Source organism: Mustela putorius, unplaced genomic scaffold (assembly GCF_011764305.1).
Source record: "Mustela putorius furo isolate JIRA1106 unplaced genomic scaffold, ASM1176430v1.1 tig00001059_pilon_pilon_pilon, whole genome shotgun sequence".
Taxonomy (NCBI): domain Eukaryota; kingdom Metazoa; phylum Chordata; class Mammalia; order Carnivora; family Mustelidae; genus Mustela; species Mustela putorius.
In genome coordinates this window covers 2,901,259-2,919,278 of record NW_025421553.1, presented here as the reverse complement: position 1 = coordinate 2,919,278, position 18,020 = coordinate 2,901,259, and the positions used below count along the sequence as shown (strand labels likewise).

Genomic DNA, 18,020 nt, shown 5'->3' with positions numbered 1-18,020 from the left:
AGTGGGTGCTATTAAATCAGGTGTCGGGCAGGCAAGCCGGGTTATATGGTGGTCACCGTAAACGTAACAGGGAGAGAACTCACATGTGGGCAGCGGGACCTAATTTCGGGGGTCCCATCAGAATAGAGAGCAAAGCTCCTCCCTCTGAGGGCTTTCCCTCCGTTACTCAGCAAGGGTGCGATTCATTGAGGGTGTGGGGTTGCCTGATTCTCAACCCGAGCCGCGAGAAAGAAGGAGAACCAGATCACCTTTGAACTTACTTTGGAACATATGAAGGTTGGACATGGCAACTCTGTGACCCATCCTGCTGCGTGTACAGACAGATCACGGGGCCGAGTTTAAGAAAAACCGGGCAAGCTCATTTTTGGTCAGATGGTCTCCCCATAAAGTCAGTCCTTTATTTCCTTGCCAGCTCATCTTTCCTCATTGTCCTCCAGACACACTACATTGCCCACATGCTGCTTCTGGGCTAGCAGGCCCTCTTGCAGGAACAGAACAAGAACTCTGATAAATGATGCTCGGAGAAGACACACCAAGAATCCCTCCAGATCCCCTTCCCCAGCCAACTCGCTCAGGTTAACTGGAGCTACAAGGGAAGTTCTTCAACACAGTAACAAGGGCACCCTGCACCCCTAGGATCTCAATGTGCCCAACTTCTGAGCCCAAATACTGAGCTTTGGCAGCACCAAAGCTACCCCAGGAGCCTTTGTGGCTGTTCGGGGCGATGGACGGAGCTCAACACTCAGGTCCCAGAGTAGCACCCTTCAACCTTCTTTGTCTTCTGAGTCACTGCTTCTCATCTGTCTTCACCGGCAGCTCCAATGGGGGAAGTGTAGACCATTCCCTAGCCAAATTCCACACTCCATTTGGGTGACTGATTAGGATCAGAACAAACCCTCCCTCCCTGACAGGTTTTTAGTAGTTTCTGCCAAGAGGGATTAAAGTAAGGAGTAGACAAATAAATGTGATCTTTAAAGATGGATGTGGTAGGATGGACCACAGTTCAACTTTGAAGATTTTAATTGCAGGTTTAGAAAATGCTTTTCTGCAACTGCATGTAAGCTGGGAGGCTTGTTGGGGTGTGAGTAGGAGGAAGGGAGAAGGAGACCCAGGGCAGGGTTTGGGCTTTCAAAGCAGTTGTTTATGTTAGACGATAATGGCAGCGACCGTGACTTTGCTTCATTGCATCAGGGCTGCAAACCAACAGATCAATAGCTCATCTGAAATCAGGAATGCCTGAAATTTAAAAAAGGAAATGTCAGGCAATCTGGCGGTATTTGCCTTCTCATGTAGGGCTAGGGCTGCTCAGAAAAGGTCACTCTGGGTTTCAGATACAAGGTTTTGTGCGAGGAATTCTCAGCACAAATACCACGGTGGTCCCATTGTAGTCTTTTTTTTTTTTTTTTTAAGATTTTGTTTATTTATTTGACAGACAGAGATCACAAACAGGCAGAGAGGCAGGTAGAGACAGAGAGAAGGGGAAGCAGGCTCCCTGCTGAGCAGAGAGCCCGATGCAGGGCTTGATCCCCAGACACTGGGATCATGACCTGAGCCGGAGGCAGAGGCTTAACCCACTGAGCCACCCAGGCGCCCCTCCCATGATAGTCTTTTGAGGCCATTCTGCTTCCAGTCGGGTGGAGAGGGTCACAAATTCACTCCTTCCTCAGACAGCTGGGTATCCCCCTCTTGCCTCTGAACTGTCCTTCTGAAGAGTCTCCTTCAGTGTCAGACATTGTGGTCTGTTAGACATGATGTCAAGTCTTGAGAGAGGCTTTACCACCTCTCCTCTGGCCAGAAGGATGAAATTCATATAAAGCTGAAATGTTCCTAAAGAAATACAGGAGGAGAAACAAAGATCCCAACGCTAAGCCCAGACACGCCTCCTCTCTCTTACATTTCCCTCCGACTTCCAGTGGGGGAAGGACTTGGGGGAGAATTAGGAAGGCAAAGCTGATGCAGGAAGCTCTAGACTTCACACTAACATCATAAACTGAACCGAAGGGGAGACACTCAGAGTCGTTATTTCCATCATAGCGCATGGCAGAGAGGGTCCAGGATGGATCATCACTACTGGGGAGAGGACCCAGCCTGGAACAGAGAACACCTTTGGGCCTTCCAGATTGCCAGGAAGATCCCAAAGATGTGTATTTGGGGCAAGTCTTCACTCTCCTGGATGGAAGATGCCTGTCCATAAAATGAGAACAGACCGGTCGTCCTTCACCTTCCCAGAGTCCCGAATCACTGAAGAATCTAGGCAGGTGACGGACCCTTGTCCTAGAGAAGAGTCAAGATTTAGGGGTTTATGGCAATGACACATTCTGGAGCCTTTTCACGACCTCTAAATTAAGAAACCACAAGAGTCCGCCTAAGTTTCGTAGACTCTCTTGTGGGTCATAGTCATAGTTGTTTGAGTGGGGAAAGGGCCCTGGGCACTGGACATCGCTCATTCCACCTTTGCAGGTGAGCAGGCGAGGACCTGAAACCCAGAGACTGACCTGCTCACTCAAGGTCCCGTGGGTTGCTCAGCGCTAGCACCAAGTCCACCACGGCCCTTCCCCCTACTGTATGATGGTGTATCTGCCAGCAATTCTCATGTTGTATGCAGGGAGAAATTTTTACTTAAACTATTTCCCTCTGATTGCAGAAAAAATAAAAATGTAACAGAAAACTAAGCCAGAGAGAGGGCATTCTAACATTTTAGTGGTGGCCTCTGGATGGTTTTAGATCTCTGGGGGGACATTTTGAGTACTTTTTTTTTAAGCTTTTCTGTTTATGTGTGTGTGTGTGTGTGTGTGTGTGTGTGTGTGTGTTTAAAGAGGCTTTGTATTAAGAAACAAAGAGTTGTGACTCTACTTTCTACACATATAGGGCTGTGGCATAAAACTATACAGGGCCTTTTCCCTTCCTTGCTGCACCTTTTTCTCTATCTACTAGCTCTTCTGATAGAAGATAAAACTCAAAGAAAAGGGGAGGGTAGAATATACACATGTTCCTGTATGTTGCTGACAGTCATTCAGCAGAAACTAACATCGGAAGTTGAGAAGTAGAGTGGGCAAAGCAGGCGAGTCACAAGACATGTTGCTGAGGAATGGGGGCTGACGGCACCCCCTTCCTACCTGATGACTGATCATGAGAGGTGTGCTAAGTTCTCACGAGAAGTTCCCCCATTAGTAATCCAGTAATCAAAAGCTAGCTTGACCTCCCTTCTTTGTGGGTTTCGCTCCCCCTCATTCTGGCAGACCTGTGGTAGCCCTGGGAATTCAAAGCCTGGGGAGTGTGAGCGCAACACTCCAAGTATTAGGACACACCCTGTGCCCTGTCAAGGCAAGTATTAAAAGATAAGAAGGACAGAGGTCTTTGGGGTAAATTTTTAACAAGAGTAACAGTGGACTTAAATCTGAAAAGAGAAACTTACCAAAGCAACTAATATGGTTAAATATCTGTAACAGGAAAATTATAGGTATACCCATTTTTTTTAAGATTTTTTTTTTGGGGGGGGCGGACAGATCACAAGTAGGCAGAGAGGCAGGCAGAGAGAGACAGGAGGAGGAGGCAGGCTCCCTGCTAAGCAGAGACGCACCCCCCCCCCCACTCCCGATGCGGGACTTGATCCCAGGACCCTGAGATCATGACCTGAGCCGAAGGCAGAGGCTTTAACCACTGAGCCACCCAGGCGCCCTGTATACCCATTTTTGAGATCTCTTTACTTATTTCCTCGTTTTGGAAATGGTCTCTGACTTGAGCCAGAACCTCAGATATATGACCCATAAAGAACCATGAAAAGAAGATGTTTCACTAACCAAAGAGAAAAAGTATATATGATGCTTGGAGTCTGTGCCAGCATCCTATTTATTTTTTTTAAAGATTTTATTTATTTGTTTATTTGACACAGAGAAAGAGCACATGCAGGGGAGCAGCTGGCAGAGGGAGAAGCAGGCTCCTTACTGAGCAGGGAGCCTCCTGTAGGTCTTGATCCTGGGATCATGACCTGAGTCAAAGGCAGACATTTAACCCACTGAGCCACCCAGGCGCCCCTCCAACTCATTTTTCTCTTTGTGCTCTGCGACAAGAGCCTAGTTTTTAGCCGGTCATATCACTACTGCTCGGCTGAACCATCCTAGTTCCTAGCTCTCCCTCTGCAGCTGGAGACCAAGTTCTGGCCAATGAGATGTAAGTAGAAATACTATATGGGAGTTCTAGGAAAACATCCAAAGAAGTCATTCCCCTTTTCTCTTCCTCCATCCTTGCTGCTTGGTACATTATGTGATGGCTGGAGCTCAAGCAGCCACTCTCCTTCATAAAGGTGAGCTCCACACTCTAAAGGGTCAAAACTTGCCCGAGCCCTAGCAAGTTTGTAGAGTCACCCTGCCAGCTTTGGACTGTTGGCGTCAGACTCCTGGAACAGAATAGCCAGCAACAGACCTCCACTGTATAGGCCTCTTATGTTGAGGTACTCTGGTAAATGAAGTTGATCCAACCCTACTTGGTAAAGAATCATATATGCCTGGCTTCAAATCTCATTTAAGCCACTTGCGGGAGACTGGTCTTTAGATGGCTAATTTAATCACTTTGTCACAGGCTGCTACAGAGATAAATGAGACCACGCAGATACTATAACTCGCTAGGTGTCTGGAACCCGGGAAGCATTCAACAAAAGCCCATGTTCTCTTTCCCAGTCAAGGCTTAAGTCAACGAGATTCAAGTCAATAGCCTTCTTAGAAGAAGCCCCATCAGAGCTAGTGAGTGGGACATTCAAGCGAGTGAGCAAGCCAGTCATGTCTCAGAACAGCTTCCTTCCTGGTGGGTATCAGCATGGAAGTGGGAGACCAGAGCTGGTCCGTCTGATTCTGCTGACGTCCTAAGGTTTATCTTAAAGGGCTGACTGCCAAGGCTCTTACATCTCTGTGCAATTTTCACCCAAGGCCTAAGCAAGGTTGGGATGGGACAGTGACACTTCCTAAACAAATGTGGGTCTCGTGCATGAAGGCCATAAATCCACACTTACCTCATCACTCTGGAGATCGGAGGCACAAAGTCCCCAGGCTGCTTGGAGACTGGCCTCACATTCATTTTACAGTGTGTGTCCAAATGAAACTAAACCACCTGGAATTTTGACTGCAAGGTGGCTGTCAAAATGGTTGTTATTTTTGGATGAAACACTACTCACTAATATTTCACTGTTCAACTGTCTGTCAGAACAGGCTCACTCAGTCTGGGACAGATAAGGGGTCCAGCTGCCAGGGGCCTGGCTGAGAAGCCAGCAGTGCCTTTGGGATGGCCTCTCCTGGGCTACATGGATAGATGTTTCTCCCAGTACACCTGAGCCACGAGACAAAGGGCTTCACACTTCCTGAGATGCCTTTTAAGCCAGCAGCCCAGTGACTCAGATGAGTGCCCCAGACACCACGGTGTATTTCCGGCTATAAAGGGCTTCTCCATCTTGCTACCAGTGGCAATGACAATGAACACGTGCCCACACCGTCCAGTCGGCATCGCACTCTCCCCTGCATCAGCCCATTGCACCTCCACCATTCCACGCCAGCCCCGTGGCCTACAGGAAGCTAGGATTTCCCGTCAGCAGACGGGCAAGTACTTTACCCCAAGACGGTGGTTGTGAAGGGCATCTAGGGCCTGAACCTAGGCTGCCAAATTCTAAGCCCACCATTCCAACTCGTCTCTCTGGAACTTCAGTCTGCTCTGGAATAGCACTGTCTTCAAAGGGGCCAAAGACTTCCACAGTCACACTTAAGACAGGGGAATGGATTCATTCCCAGAATCTCCAACCAGAAACAGGCACCATGCGGGCACAAATGGTGTGATGGCAGAGCTGGCCTTCCCCACATTGGCGGCAGATAAGCTTGTCCAGGGCGAACCGTGCTTACTCTCTTTCTTACTTGCTCTGGCAGTCATTTGCTGCCAGAGTACCTCTACTTCCTTCCCACCGTGTGATGAGAGGAATTACCATTCTGTCCTAACAGAGATGCATGCCATCCAAATACAAGGTACACCCAGTTTCTGCTCAGGTTTGAGAGATGACAACAGGTAGTGCCAACTTCTTTCAGGGAGTGAGCTGTTTTCTTCATGGAAGAGCAAGAAACAGGCACGACTTTCCTGAACACACACCTTCTTGACGGATTCTGCACTGTTTTCTCTATATTACCAGACTGGATCAGCGGCAGAGTCCTGCAGAAGAAAGGCGGTGCCAAAACCCCAATGCCAACGTCTAGGAATATTCTGAAAATTCCAGACAACTTGATAGTAACAGTAGAAAGCATAATATTAATAGCTACCATCTGCTGAATGTTTAATGGGAACTGGGGCTTGGGCTAAGTTAATTTCATGCAGTATCTCATTTAATCCTCACCACAATGCTCTGAGACGGGTATTACTACCTCCTTCCTGCAAATGAAGAAACCCAGGCATAGAGCAGGGCAGGAAATCAACCAGGGGCAGAAAACTGATAAAACATAGCAGAGCTGCTAATGCAGACTTCACCACTCTTCTCTCTTGCTTGTGGGATGCATATGTGTGCGCATGCGCACAGACCTGGGCAGGTGGATGTGAGGTTAGAGATCAAATGCATGCTTTGGCAGGGACAGGGATGGGGGAGAAGCAGGGTCAGGATCTCCATGGATGGGAGGAGCAGGGGGAGCCCTCTGGCAGCAGTGATAACACTTGGGGCTGGTAGTCAGCTCAGCTCTGAGTCTGGGGGAAATCTCTTTAACTTCCTGTGCTCTTTCATCCTTCTGAGAAGGATTTGTACCAGATGGTCGCTAAGATTCTTCTGGTTTAAACCTATAAGCGTGTATTCCCGGCACATTCGCCTGCACAGGCCCCACCCTGAGGTCTGGAGCTTTGCGTACTTTATTTGCCCACTAGTCCCAGAAAGGAGCTGCTAGAGCCCACCATATGAGGAAGCTTCATGATACATAAAATTGATCAGCAAAGATCTTTCTCCTAGAAACTGACAGAGCACTCAGAATCACACATAATCTTCCTGCTGGTGAGGGGAATTGAGACTATCTAGTCCAATTCCCTCACTGTAAAAAAATGAAACAGACCCAGAGAAACAAGGCTCATCAAATCCAGATTTCCTCATTCCCCGTCCTGAGGCTTCCTACTCTCCCATATGGCAATCCAGGAGCTCCCGGGTAGTGAAAAAGTGTGCATATCCGAGTCCCAGCCTTGGAAATAGCAGGAGACATCTGCACACGACAAAGCAGCCTCATTCAGCTTCCACTCCAAGACTCCCCACATCCCGGATGCTCTAATTCAGATACACAAAGAACAAAATCCCTGGCAAAAGGGTCGTGTTCCCTTCCAAATGGACACAGTTAGGCCTGTTCAGTGGCTTCCAGGGCTGAAACATTCCTATTTCTTGCCAGAACTCCAGCTAGGGGCGCCTGCTGTGTAGTAACTTTGAGAAAGGTTGCTCACGGCCTTGAAACGTAAAACTCATTAAATATCATCTGCAAGATTGCTCACTGCATGCAAATCAATTTTTGCTGCCCTACATCAACTCAGAAAGCATCAGCCTTTTGTCTTTCATTTTACCTGATAATTTCATTGAGAGATCAGTGGCCCAGGTTACTTTTTAAACCTCTGCTGAAATTCAGTTGTTGAAAATGGCATTTAAGTCCTCTTCAACGTGTTGGCGTGAGAACAGCACTCTTACAAGAAAAACCGACCCCATCCAAGGGTGCTTGACACAGGAGATGGGACCCAGTCAAAAGCAGGGCCCGGGTGCAGACCATGGAGGCAACCACACTTAAGTCACTCTTTCTCTGCCTCAAATAAGTGCTCAGGGAGATGGCGCTCAAAAAGTGGAGGGGTCTGGGGCGCCTGGGTGGCTCAGTGGGTTAAAGCCTCTGCCTTCGGCTCAGGTCATGATCCCAAGGTCCTGGGATGGAGTCCTGCATGGGGCTTTCTGCTCAGCGGGGAGCCTGCTTCATCCCTCTTTCTCTCTCTCTGCCTGCCTCTCTGCCTACTTGTGATCTCTTCTGTCAAATAAATAAATAAAATCTTAAAAAAAAAAAAAAAAAAAAACAGTGGAGGTGTCTAAGACTGGCCATCCCAGCTTTGAAGAGGATCCTCAATCCCACCCCCTTCAGGAACGTAAGGTCCTGTAAAAATAAGTCATATCATAATTTTTACTGGAAATAATATTAGCTAACATGTGGGTACTTACTATGTGCAAGTTGCTACGTTAAGCATGTAACATGCACTTTCTCCATCATTCTTCACATAGCCCTATCAAGTATGCACCGTTGTTAACCCCAGTTTAAAGAGGTCAAAATTGAGTCTTCGAAGTTCGGCACCTTGTCAAACTAGGAAGTGGCAGAGCCAGAATGAAAGTCCCGGTCTAATTCCAGAGCCCGTCATGCCTCATGCTTTGCAAGGGACTATCAAAACCCTTCTGAGATCCTCCCAGATCCCCATGAAACTGTTGAGAAGATGAGGTCTCTGACAGAGGGTTCTTTTTTTAAAAGGTAGGGCAGAATTGCAACATTAGCATGGGAAAAGGGCATTAATTCTTTAAAACTTCCAACACTGAGAAACATTAGACAACTCAGCTGATATCAGACCCAGGAAGTTATCAGAGAAAAATTAATCTTCAGCAATTTCCACACCCTAAAAGGTAAAGAGGAAAATACTGCGGTGTAGAGGAAAAGCTAAAAAACTGAACATGGGAAGAAAGTTTAGTTTAACTGATCTTCAAAACAACAACAAAAAACTGAGCTCTCTCCTGTTTCTCACTATCATGGCGTGTGTGGTTGACTGTTCCTCACTGAGTCTTCTCACGACTTTCAGGACCCAGCGATTCCTGGCCAAGAAACAAAAGCAGAATCTCCCCATCCCCCAGTGGATTTGGATGAAAACTGGTGACAAAATCAGATACAGACCCAGGAGGAGACACTGGAGAAGAACCATGTCGGGTCTACAAGGAATCACAACAACATGGCGGGTGTAGGCACGCCCTATCAAGTTCATGTCAAATTCGTGTGAGATGGCACATGTGGTCATGCTCTACCAACATCACTTGCTCAGTCTGTAAATATCACTACCACTTGAGCAACTGGACATGTTCTACTTGAGAAATGATGTTTCTGTTTCTGTGCTTCCATACTACTAGTCTGGTTCAGTAATATGAGGAGATCTTTGGTGGGAAACAAATGATAAATTTTTTAAAAATCTTAAAGCTTTTATTTTTTAATTTATTATATTAATATAGTGCAATGGTTGCCGGTAAGAGTAAGTCGCTTAATATTTTTTGCAGACCAATTCTTACTTTTTGTAGTGTTGTTTTCAAGGGAAACCAAAATTACATGCATATACAAGGATGTTTGGAAAGAAAACACTGACAAAATAAAGACACTGCAATAAACTGGTAGCACCCACTTAAATTTCAAGGTGTGTTGCATCTTAATGACACACCGTGAAGGAGATGAAGGTGTAACAATTAAATCCCGCTAATCAGAGGACATGAATATTTCAGCGTGTGCTAAATACTGATGTGATCCCTGAGGCAGAGACTCCCACAGATAATTATATGAACAGGAGGAAAAGAGTTCCCTGAGAAGGCCTGCATTGTTCATAAATTTTTATATTAATCCAATTTAGCAGGTATCAAATTCCCTGTTCTAGGGAAACCAAGTACCTTTAATGGTGAAACAGTCAGTAAACTCTGCAGATCAGCAGAGGACAAGGTACGTTTACAGCAATAGTTGGGATTGCTTTGGAAGGATACTGCTTTCCACTGGATGAAAGAGTGCTTTTTCGTGGGGAAACAACGGAAGATTTAGGAGTGTTTGTGTGGATACATACACAGATACTTATACACATATGCATGTATTAACACACACATACACATATGTGAAATTTGTAAGTACCCCAGATGCAAGGCATGTGCTTTCAGACTTTATTCATTAGAGCACAGGAGACAGCTAAGATGCTGACCACTGAAATATTCAAGATGGTCATATTTATTTATTTTTAAAGATTTTATTTATTTGACAGATGGAGATCACAGGTAGGTGGAGAGGCAGGTGGTGGGGGAGGGGGTGGTGTGGGGAAGCCGGCTCCCCGTTGAGCAGAGAGCCTGACTCGGGGCTCCATCCTAGGACCCTGGGATCATGATCTGAGGTGAAGGAAGGCAGAGGCTTAACCCACTGAGCCATCCAGGTGCCCCATGATGGTCATTTTTAAATGCCTCCTCAACTATTAAAATCATTTTAAAATATGAATTACATTTAAAGATAATCCCTTTCAAGGGTTTGATGTCATAAACAAGTTCTCATTTCAGTGAAGGCACAAGCAGAAGGCACGGACTTCTCCTTCCTCACCACGGGCTACTGACTGACGGACCATTTTATACTCCCTAGTACATCTAATCCTAAGCAACAGGAAAGAGCCGGAGACACACATTTCAAATGGGCTCCAATATTCTCTCCCATCAGGGGTCCTGCTGATTGTTCAGAAAACAGTGCATTCAGCGAAAGAGAAAAGGTCTGAATCTCCTCTCCTTTCCAAATCACCTAACCCAGCCCATACTAGCCCCAACCAGGATTACCTTGTTCCTTGAAAAGGAAGAAAATGGGAGAGAGAAAAAAATGGCCAAAATATTGTTTCATAATGAAAGGCATAGGCTTAACACAAAACAAAAACAAACCAAACCCCAGACTTGAGTACACCAGGTTCAGCCTTGGGTAAACTGTTAAAATGTTCCAAACCTCAGTTTATTCACCCTGTAAAATGGGAACCATATCCAACCATACAGAGCTGTAAAGATTAAATGAACACACTACAGGTAAATCACTTGACCACAGTGCCGCCTGGCAGAACATGAGCCACAATGACCCTCATCACCTTAATTATCGTGATCATCATGTCATGTGTTGAGCTGGCTAAAAAGCATGAAGATAAAATTGAGCCTTTGCAAACAATGATGGTAACTATTGTGTCTTCCTGTTTTCCCAAACCCTGATTAAGCAGTCAGAATGACTCATCACACTGAGGCCTAGAGCACATTAATCACAGGAATGTATCCTCAGTCTCTGAGCTTGTGCCACAGAATCCACGGCTCCCATGCCGTGGCTGCCCCTGCAGGAGAGCACGTAAACACACGAGTCCTCAACAGCCCAGCAACTGGACTAGCCTCGCGCCCACCCTCGTTTGTGTTCCCTGCCCACCCCCGACACCCTGACTCCTCGTATCACAAGGTAAGAGATGATCAAGAACCCAGCGGGACATATACAGTGACCCCAAAATTAACTTTCATGAAAATAGATCTGAATGTTAAGAAGACACAAGGCACTGTGGACAGGGATGTGCACAAAGATCTGTTCATGATGGTAGAAAAAAAAATTAGTTGAATGAATTGCACGATATGCATAATAATATACTATGTTGTCAATAAAATAAAGAAATGTATATAACAATTAACCTGGCAATCACGATTTCATTCTCTCAGGTCACTCAGATTGCTTCCCACCGTCCCCAACAGCCCCCTGGAACAATTTTTCCCTCTCCCTTACCCCACACCCACCTTTTACTCCTCTTTATTTCTTGTAACACTTGTTACTACCGGACAATGTAACATATAGGTTTTTTGCTGACCCATTTCCCCCATAAGACTATGAATTCCCAGAAGGCAGATGAGTCAAGATTCCGGGGATACAGCCAACGCACAAGAGGAACGGAGCCTGCCCTGTGATGGTCCAGACGGTATTTATTACATGGATAAATTGAGAAAACTTAAAAATTTGGATCAAAGAATTTATATTATCTTTAACCCCACCACCTAGAGATTATACCACTCACAAGTATCTGTGAGACATTTTTCTACGTGTAAATATACTTAAAAGGGCTTATGCAAAAGAGTATGTTTACTGTAGTACTCTCTTCTATACTTCTGCCTCTCTGGGTAATTCACTATATCGTAAACAACCCCTCCCCATCAACAAATCTCTAGACCGATCCTCTATCCCTCAGTGCTCTCTCCAGCATGTCAATGTTCCTTTTGATAAGTACTACCTAAGACCAAGCCCAGCACTCCCGATGAAATCTGGCCAGCACACTTCCTATAAGCCAGAGACCATGCCAATGGCCTTATATGGGTTGCACTGAATTCTCACCGACAAGATGGGAGCTATTATTATGCAGATAACAATCAGGGGCACAGTTTTCCTAGTACTTGAAACCCCAAACTCCCAGGCTGACCTATCCCGTTTACCATTATAGCACGTCACCGGCTATGCGTATTGGCGTCGCATGTCCTCAGATCCCACGATCCAGCACGGGCCAAGGGAAAGAACCGGAGGAGTCAAGATTGCAGAGTTCGATGGTGCCCAGCACCAGAGGGTTTCTAGCTCTGCTGCACAAACTGGAAAAGCCACTGGCACCAGAAGGGAGTTTCGGTGAGCTCCCCTGTACTCACCCAGCGCTGGAAGGGAGGAACCACAGCGCAGGTGAAGGGCAGGGCCAGACGAACCCAGACGACCCCCGTGCATATAAGTGAGCCCTTCACCTCCCGAGGCAGGGGTGCCCCCCACCCCATCTGCCAGAGCTCGCCTGGCAGGGGCTCGGTGAGTGTTGCACAATCCCTTGCCAAATCACAAAGATGTCAGAATTGCAGCTGAACGCTAGGACACAAGCAAGTAAGTGAGCCACAGACTAGAATCAAACACTGTGGTTTGAGTCGAGCTTGACAGCATTCCTGTTCCTTTCCTGTAAGGAGCCCTTGTCCTTCAAAGGCACCCTGCCCTCCTGCTTTGCCTCTAGAAACCACAACACAATGGGAATTCCAACAGGTCCATCACAGTTTAGCATGAATCAACAAAGTTTCCCTTTCCCCCTCCCCCCCTGCTCTAACCTACAAGGAACACTTTTCACCACCGACACCTGGAAGATTTTCTCTCCTATGGGTTTACTCCCCTTTCCTGGCCCCTCTGTTCCCCGACTCACGCTGAAACGAATAAAGTACAGCGGGGATGGTGGCAGACCCCGCCGGCCACAGGCAGGGGAGCTCAGGGCAACGTGAGCTCTCCTGAAGCACAGCTCATCTCTGCCCTTCTGCTGTCCTGGGGCTTCTCTAACCACGTGGGAGCCAAGCAGCAGAAAGGATAAAGAGGAGGCCATACCAGAGGGCTGATGAAAGAAATGTTCTTCTGGGCATTGTGAGTTGTCTCTGACTTTTTCAAAAGGAAGGAGCCTCCAGGGAAGAAGGCACGGCTCACAACATACCCAAGCATGTTTCTGGACTTAGCTGAATGATGTGGACAGAGACCAACTATCTGGTTGCCTAGGAGGTGGGGAGGTTTTATTTTACCACAGGGCCTCCCAGAAGTAAGCTGTTCCTTCATCACGTGTTTTGGATAGGGCACTGCTTTCGTCCCATCACATAGGTTCACTTGCAAACTGAATTCCTCCTTTGCGTACAGGGGACAAAGTGCCTGGTTTTCCCAAACCCAAGAAGCCTGCCTGATCATTAGGTCAAACACGCCATACCCAAACAGGAGGATTCCTGACCTCTGACTTTCTGACTTTCCTGCATGGTCTACCCCCTCCCCAATACCCTTTGCCCTCCTACCTCCTTGTAGACAGGTACTAGAATGCCGACAAAAATTCCCTAAAGTCCCCTTTTTTTGTTTCTTGGGAGCAGAAAGGCACTGAGCAGAAAAAGTATTAAAGATTCCTAGGCTGTTTAAGAATGAAACATTTTTGGGGCGCCTGGGTGGCTCAGTGGGTTAAACCGCTGCCTTCGGCTCAGGTCATGATCTCAGGGTCCTGGGATTGAGTCCCGCATCGGGCTCTCTGCTCAGCAGGGAGCCTGCTTCCTCCTCTCTCTCTCTCTCTGCCTGCCTCTCTGCCCACTTGTGATCTCTCTCTGTCAAATAAATAAATAAAATCTTTAAAAAAAAAAAAAAAGAATGAAACATTTTCAACCTAGACAAAAATGTCCAAGGAAAGCCTACATCTAGCAGCGACTAGCAATACTGCAGTTTCAACATTACGAAATCCAGAATTTACTCCAACTATTAAAGCTGAGCTTCACGGCTAAAGAAATGGACGCTGCCCATCATCACCGGGCGTAGGACTCAACACGGGAAGGGAGGGGAGAAGGTGAGCAAGATTTTGCCTGATATTTAGACGCAATTTCCTTAGAGGCTGGAATGCCTTGCTCTGTGCAGCCCCAATTCTGGAATGCTAATTCTAAAACTGTGCTGGGGTTATCGTCCTTCAGATGCAAACACTGTCCCGAGACGGATCAACAGGATGACACATCAAAAGACCCTGCGAGATCATCTTCCCATCCATCTCGATCCCGGGCATCATTTTATAAAAAAAATTCTGAGCTTAGTTCTGGGCTCCCCGGAAACGATCACCAATGTGAAATGGGCTTATTTAGCTCTGAGGCAAGAAGGATGAAGGCAAATGGGCACGAGCTGACAGGCCTCGGAGGCGTTCTCCCACGGACAGTCCCCAGCATATACAGCCCGACAGGAGGAGTTTACGTTTTGGCACAGGGACCCGGGTTTGCTCCCAAGGTCTCCCGTGAATGGAAGCTTCTTGGCAGGTGCCCCAGTGGCTGTGGAATTCCGCTCCGGGAAACCCTTTCGAGACAGGGGGCGAGCCTCCTCTCTCAGGGCTCGTGGGGGTGCAGCACAGCCTGGGGGGATCAGTCTACAGCCTCTGGAAATTCATTCCAGTCTGACGCTTCTCTCATTTTAGCCAGCAGATGAGCTGGGGGCCAAACAAAGTGAGTCAACACACAGAGTGATCATGGAGCACACTTCTCTTCATGTGCCAAAGGAACACGGAGGTGATTTCCAGGGACGCACAGGCCCCTCGAAGTACGCTTTCTGGGGTTTGCTGGGTTTCAAAAACAAAAACAAAAACACAAAAACCAAACAGCGATAGCAAGTGCATCTACAGGAGCGGGGAATCTGCGGGCTTCAGTTGCCTGCTACACTTTGGCCTAAGAACTAGGGCACTGACACACCCACAAGGGCCAGAGCTAGCCACAAAATGACTGCATTGGAACTGGGTATATATTTATTTAATTTTTTTTAAAGAGTGCAGTCATTTTTTTTTTTTTTTAAGATTTTATTTATTTGACAGTGAAACAAGGAACACAAGCAGGGGGAATGGCAGAGGGAGAAGCAGGCTCCACATTAAGCAAGGACCCCGATGCGGGGCTTGATCCCAGGACCCCGGGATCATGACCTGAGCGGAAGGCAGATGCTTCATGACTGAGCCACCCAGGCACCCCGGAACTGGGTATTTAAAACGATTGATACATCAAGGAAGAGCTCCCCCTCTCCCACAATAACAGGGTGTAAAAGGTACAGAGAACTCTCCCCGCCAATCACAATGAAAGAGATCTAACCTCCCTTTCTAGCTTTAAAGCGATTTCTCCTGGGGCAGACACGCCTAACGTATGGCATCAGTTCGCCCTTTCAATTCACATCTCAAAAGAAACTAAAATTATTCAGAAACTGCCTCCTGTCTCGGCATTCTTTTTCAAAATTACAAAGTTAACCTGCCTCATTCCAGATTTTACATTCTTTTGAGCAACAGATTCATGCTCACACAAAAAAAGTGGGAACATCTCAAATCATTTCCTGTGGACTCACAGAGCTGGAACTCTCCAGCTCGTAGAGCAACAAGGTTAAGGTGACTTTCCTCTAGTCATTTCACATGCCCAGTGTGCATTAAGCCTCGGACAAGTCCCGGCAAGCCAATCTGGAGCTTATACGGGGTGTAGTAGACGCTCACTTCAACACGGGAGCTGGGAGCCTTAAGGAATTGATAACTTGAAATATGGACTGTTACAGTTTCACTGAATATGTGTTCTTTTTTTCCTAATAAATTCCAGATGGTAAGAGTATCTTCATATACATTCAGACCAGTGCTTTACATGATCTGTTCTTTGAAACCTTCTGAAAAAACATGCATTTCTTTCTCCCACTGCATTTTTGGGACAAAAACAGTTATTCATGTATGTTTTAAGGAAAAAAAAAAACTTTTAAAAAAAGATCAGCCATGCCCCATACGTTAAGTGATTTCCCCAGAAATACCTTAATAGAGTACACAGAAGGATAAAGCTATGCTAGGAAAGATGCTAATATAAAGCAGACCTCGCCTACGGTGAGTTTAAATTCCAGAATATACCATATGCACAGAACTCTTGCGGTTTCTGGAATTCCAAATCTCCAAGTTTGAATAGGGTGCAGGCCACAGCAACCCAAGCTTCTCTTCTGTGTCTGTGGTTTTTTATGAAGCCCTCTTAGTGGATGGGGAATAGGGAAGAGGACAAAGGACTAGAGCGAGAGAGGTGAGAGCAACACAGGCACCAAAGACTTGGCAATGCTAATTCTACGTACTGCATTTTATCCTTTTAAGTCTACAAAGCAAAGACTCCTTGGGGCGCCTGGGTGGCTCAGTGGTTAAAGCCTCTGCCTTCGGCTTGGGTCATGATCCCAGGGTCCTGGGATCGAGCCCCACGTCGGGCTCTCTGCTCCGCGGGGAGCCTGCTTCCTCCTCTCTCTCTGCCTGCCTCTCTGCCTACTTGTGATCTCTGTCAAATAAATAAATAAAATATTTTTTAAAAATAAATAAATAAATAAATAAAAGACTCCTGGAGTTTGGGTTAGACTAGTAACAATAACTTAGGCAGGCTTCAGCCCCCAGAATACCCATCAGCTCTCCTGTAAGCAGCTAATAGAAGTTGGCCAAGAAAAGAGACAAGGCGAGGCCCCTTGTGCCTCCCCCTCCCCAGTCCCCGGCCCCAGAGCATCCCGAGTCCTCCCCCTAAGGAAATTCTGGAATTGTCCCACCATCCCAGATGCCTGAAGGAGAAGGAGGATACTGATTTTGCATCACTTTTGTGGTTCTGTAGACAAGAAGGGAAGAAGGAAAGGGGAAAAGAATTCAGTCCAAAGGACAAAGGGAAGGAAAACTAAAATGAACATGCTATATACATGAAGGCAGCCATTAGTTCTGAAGGAAGCCAGGAAATCCAGAAGGAGAAAGGAACAAGGGAAATAAGGAAAGAATCATGATGAGAATTAGCATTATAGGTTATAAAAAAAAAAAAAAAAATTGGGAGGGGAGGAAAAAAAAAAAAAAAAAGAACCACAACCAAGCTCACAAATGCACAGAACAGACTGGTGGGTGCCAGAGTGAGGGGAGAGAGTGGGGCAGGAGATGGGTGAAATGGGAGGAGGGAGTCCAAAGGGACAAACGTCCGGTTATAAAATAAATGAAGTCCCGGGGACGTGACGCACGGCATGGTGACTGTCCTTAACAAAGCTGTAGTGCATATTTAAAAGTTGCTAAGAAAGGAGAGCCTAAAAGTTCTCATAACAAGAAAAAAACACTCCATAGTCATGTGTGATCACAGGTGTTAAATTAGACATGGTGCTGATCATTTTTCAATATACAAATATTGTATATTTTACACCTGAAGCTAACATAAATAAGGTTGTCTATCAATTATACCTCCATTTTTTTTCCCCCCAAAAAGGTGCCATTTGAAAGACTTCCTGCAGGATCACTCCTGCAGCTAGATGTGTCGAAGCCTTCATCTCGCCTCATCTCCTCTAAGGCCGACCCCACCCCCTCCCAGAAGCACACGGTACTTAGGTAATTGGGTGGAATTGAGTTGTGGACTAAGAAACAGCTTGAGGTTGTTCTCAAAAAAGAATTCTCTCGGGACGCTCAGTTGGTTAAGTAGCTGCCTTCGGCTCAGGTCATGATCCCAGCGTCCTGGGATCGAGTCCCACATCGGGCTCCTTGCTCAGCAGGGAGCCTACTTCTGCCTCTGCCTGCCATTCTGTCTTCCTGTGCTCGCTCTCTCCCCCTCTCTCTGATAAATAAATAAAATCTTTAAAAAAAAAAAAAAAAAGAATTCTCTCATTCAGACCTGGTCGAATGGCTCAGGCGCAGAGCCAAGGGGGTTCATGTTCAAGTTCAGATATTCCGTGCAGGTCACATTCTGGCCCCGGGGAGACACAAGG

At 46.6% G+C, this 18,020-nt stretch overlaps 1 protein-coding gene across 4 annotated transcripts in view; it reads right to left on the bottom strand.

The window, feature by feature from the left end:
• The window catches only part of MCC (MCC regulator of WNT signaling pathway), a 433,071-nt gene that overhangs the window by 110,868 nt on the left and 304,183 nt on the right, over window positions 1–18,020 (bottom strand). The gene's annotated exons all lie outside the window — the stretch shown is intronic.